This window comes from Austrofundulus limnaeus, unplaced genomic scaffold, assembly GCF_001266775.1.
Source record: "Austrofundulus limnaeus strain Quisiro unplaced genomic scaffold, Austrofundulus_limnaeus-1.0 Scaffold226, whole genome shotgun sequence".
NCBI classification, from domain to species: Eukaryota; Metazoa; Chordata; class Actinopteri; order Cyprinodontiformes; family Rivulidae; genus Austrofundulus; species Austrofundulus limnaeus.
The window spans coordinates 112,484-117,498 of NW_013952628.1; positions in this window are offsets into that span (position 1 = coordinate 112,484).

The window sequence follows — 5,015 nt, forward strand, 5'->3', positions numbered from 1 at the left end:
GTTAGCATTGGAGAGGCTAGCAACTAGCATGGATAGGCTAGTGTTAGCATTGGAGAGGCTAGCAACTAGAATGGATAGGCTGGCGTTAGCATTGGAGAGGCTAGCAACTAGCATGGATAGGCTGGTGTTAGCATTGGAGAGGCTAACGACTAGCATGGATAGGCTGGAATTAGTGTCGGAGAGGCTAGCGACTTGCATGAATAGCCTGGTATTAGCATTGGAGAGGCTAGCAACTAGCATGGATAGGCTGGTGTTAACATTAGAAAGGCTAGCAACTAGCATGGATAGGCTGGTGTTAACATTAGAAAGGCTAGCAACTAGCATGGATAGGCTGGTGTTAGCAATGGAGAGGCTAGCGACTAGCATGGCTGGAATTAGTATCGGAGAGGCTAGCGACTTGCATGAATAGCCTGGTGTTAGCATTGGAGAGGCTAGTGACTAGCATGGATAAGCTGGTGTTAGCATTGGAGAGGCTAGTGACTAGCATGGATAGGCTGGTGTTAGCATTGGAGAGGCTAGCGACTAGCATGAATAGCCTGGTGTTAGCGCTGGACAGGCTAGCGACTAGCATGGATAATCAATGCTAGTCACTAGCCTCTCAGCCTTAGAGACAGTGTGAGGGGCTATAGGGTCAGTTGAGGTGGTCCAGGTGCAGCCCACTGGTAGTAGGAAGACCCAGGACGAGCTGGAAAATGTCACTTTGTAAAGGGAGGTCTGGGTTTCTCTCCTGGATCAGCAGCAGAAGTTGAGGATGAGATATTTTACTAACACTACAAACAAAACAGAGACATGTAAAAACATTTAGCCTTCAGGAAAACCAGTGAGCTGCAACAGTTTCCTCTTCTCCAGCTCGCTCGTCCGGTTTGTGTTGTGTCTGCTGCCTGAAAGAGTCGCACTGAAGACGTTCTTACAGAACATGAAGGAACCTGAAACACAGAGCTGCTGTCAGGATCATTAATCCCACTCAGAGGCACGTCATCGGGGGGCTTCCTCTGCCTCTATGACCGGGTTAAATGACTCGTTCTGCTCTGAAGTCATTCATTCTGTCAGTTTATTTTGTTAAAGTCCTCTGAAGTCCCACTTTTGTTTTTATATCATTTTTCACTGTGTTCCTAAAAAACACTTTGTATATTTGAGAGAGCAGACTGAGAGTTGCTCCTGAAGGCATTATTTGATTCATATAAACAGTAAATCATGAAATGGAACAAAAGTCGGTGACAGAAAATAAAAATAACAAACTAATACTAAAATAACCAGGAATAAAAGTACAGTCAATAAATAAAAGGTTGGCTGTGCAGTTTGTTGTGTTTGATTCCCTGTCACACCCAGATGTGGTGGAGTCACCAATATATACAGGCGGGGATGGGCAACTGGTGGCTCCGGGGTCACATCTGGCCCGCAAAAAAAAAACAACCTAAAAAAACCCTAAAAAAATAACAGCCCTTAAAGCAGTGCTCACGTTAATTTTTCAAAATTAAAAAAAAATGCATCAAAGTGTCTCCTTGGAACTGAAATGGTTGTAATGACAAAGTTAGCCACCAGATGGCGCCTCCGATGCAGATGCCACCTCACGCACACATCGAGAGATGTTTATCCACGGCTAAGAACGAAGGAGAGATAAAATCGCAGATGAAAGAAGAGGTAAACTGTTCAGATTTTTAACGTTTTCAGAGACGCTGTCCGCCATGAAGGATTTTTAGACGTCGCTACAACGCGTTGCACAAAGCTCAATACGAGATGTTTACTGAAGTCACAATAAACAAACAAGACTTTTTTTTTTACCAGATCCAGAACCACAACTCACTGCATCTTATGGTGTTGATTTTTATGTTTATAGTTAAGTCGGTTTTTTAAAAATATTTTTTAATGTTTGTGTTCATTTTTATTAAACAGGAGAACAAATCTTCTACATGTGTTTGAGCAGAAAATACATAAAGTTTAAAAAAAACGTGGCTCCTTTCATCCTTTAAGTCATGGGTTCTCAAACATTTTGGGTCTAGGGACCCCTTACAAGGGTGAAAATTTTCTAGGGACCCCCCCCCACATAAATGGCATGCAGTCAATTTAACCCCAGAATAGTATTTTTTGTTTGGTTTGTGTGTTCGTTTTAAGCATTGTTCCTCATGTGCATATTTTTAAAACACTCATAGGAGGTGTATGAGCCTCCAGTGATAACCATTAATAACTCAATGCAGTGTTGAAAACTCATGAGTTACTTAACTTGAAGTGTTAAGTTTTATTAAAGGGATCCATGATTAGTTGTAACATTAGACTTTATTTGATAAACATATATTTTAATTGTAAAATAAAGACTGTAAAATACTGTAGGATGTTTAGTTTTGTAAATTTTTAAAAATATATTTTAACACGGACGGAGTCATTTTATTTCCACACAAAGCATTCTGGGTAAATGATGACGTGGATAGGTCCTCGGTGCGAGGCTGCTAGCGAGCTATATCCACCCTGAAGGTTAATCTTGGACAATATCTGATGATCGACTCTTTTAAATGAAACCAGAGAGCGTTGACAGAGAGGAGAAGGTAGAAATGACTCAGCCTGGAACTGAAAATATGGATGGAGGACAACAGAGCTGCTTCATGGAAGAAGAACCTCAGATTAGCCTGTTAGCCTTTGTGCTAGCACCAACACTATACTGCCTTATATGTATTAGCTCGGTGCTAGCGCGACAAGCTAAACTGAGGTCCTCCATCCATATTTTCAGTTACAGACTGAGTCATTTTTGTGTTCCCCTCTCTGTCATGTGGATGGAGGACCTCAGTGACGAGAGGAGAATGTGTAGCGCTGAGCTAATACATATATATGGTGATAGCATCGGGGCTAACGCTAAAGCTAACAGGCCAAGCTGAGGTTGTTCTTCCATGAAGCAGCTCTGTTGTCCTCCATCCATATTTTCAGTTCCAGGCTGAGTCATTTCTACCTTCTCCTCTCTGTCAACGCTCTCTGGTTTCATTTAAAAGAGTCGATCATCAGATATTGTCCAAGATTAACCTTCAGGGTGGATATAGCTCGCTAGCAGCCTCGCACCGAGGACCTATCCACGCCATCATTTACCCAGAATGCTTTGCGTGTAAATAAAATGGCTCCGTCCGTGTTAAAATATGTTTTTAAACTTTACAAAACTAAACATCCTACAGTATTTTTAGTCTTTCTTTTACAGTTAAAATAAATGTTTATCAAATAAAGTCTAATGTTACAACTAATCAGGGATCCCTTTAAGTGTTATATAAGACTTAACAGTGGGCGGAGCTTATTTAACACTGTCCAGTGTTGAGACACTGAGGAAATCAACACTGTGAATTAACACCACAGGAAGTCAGTTTACTCAGAAAGAGTTAAAATAACATGAGGAATTAAATCGACTCTGAAGACTTCAACACTGACATTTCAACACTGCTTTTTACTGTGGACCATCTCCAATCTGGCACAAAAAAACAGACAACATCTCTGGAAGTGCACACGTTGAGGAAGAAATGAAACTCCACGTCTCGTGACACTTGATTCAAATCATCTCGCGACAGGAAATGACAGAGTTATCGTCGTCCTGGTCGAGCCTTGTAAATAATAGTTGTGAGATCTTGCAAAATGTGTTTGTTATCAGTGCTTGTGTTGACAACACCCCCCGGCCCGCCCCGGGTGGCACCCCTGCCGTACAGGCATGATGACTTGAACAATCAGATTGGTAGAGTCTGTGCGCAGCTGTTGGCCCAGATGAAGGGAGGGTCCCGGGTTTGTCTCTGCATACGTGCCTGTGTGTGCATACGTGCCTCGCTGTGGGAGCACACTCGTACATGCTCCACTGGATTTGTTTCCAAATGTCTGAATCCCTGACTGGTACCAGAGCTGGTATGTTGCTCAGCTGCAGCCTTCTATTCAATCATCTCCATCCACCCGCAGCCACGACTCCGGAGTTCTGAGCTATTTTCTAATCATCTTCAAAAAAGGAAGAAAAAAAAATAAAACAACAACAGCCGAGAGGATCGGCCGGCCACTTAGAATAACTTAAAGGCTTGTTCTGTTCCTCGGCCAGGCCCCGTGCGCTCTCCTGTGACTGGCATGTTTACCGAACGCTGTAATGGCATCATTTTCTGCTAGGCTGCTCCCCTCAGCAAAGCAGAACTGTTTGTTTTATTTCAAACTGGCAAGAAGTTACACAAGAAAGTCAGACTGAAGCAGGACAGAAGGCATCTCTGGGTGCGAGTTTCCCAACCGACAAAGGTTATTTTGGGCACAAACTGGGAACGTCGAATGGTTCTCTGCAGGTTTGATCCAACCCAACACCTGAAATATGTCCTTAGTGATTTTTTTTCAACTTCTGGAGCAAATTTAAGAAAACGTAGATTAGGTAAACCTGAAAAACATTTGATTTGTGTTGGTTCTTGTGTTTTTATGAACTGAGGGAGGTAAATACAGCAAATGTGAAACAGGTGTAGGCCTAATGGAGAGAAATCAAATGACGTATTTTAGTGGCCCCTAACAGAAAAGTGGTTCAAACCAAATGGATGGATGTTTACTACGGAGCTCACGACGGGACATGGGGGGACTTTTTTCTTTTGCGTTCCCACGCAATACTTTTGCGTTACCTAGCAGTACTTTTGCGTTACCTCGCAATATCTTTGCGTTACCTCGCAATACTTTTGCATTACCTCGCAATACTTTTGCATTACTTCGCAATATCTTTGCGTTACCTCGCAATATCTTTGCATTACCTCGCAATACTTTTGCGTTACCTTGCAATACTTTTGCATTACCTCGCAATATCTTTGCATTACCTCGCAATACTTTTGCGTTACCTTGCAATACTTTTGCATTACCTCGCAATACCCTTGTGTTACCTTGCAATACTTTTGCATTACCTCACAATACCCTTGTGTTACCTTGCAATACTTTTGCGTTCCCTCGCAATACTTTTGTGTTACCTCGCAATACTTTTGCGTTACCTCACAATATCTTTGCGTTACCCCTCAATACTTTTGCGTTACCTCACAATATCTTTG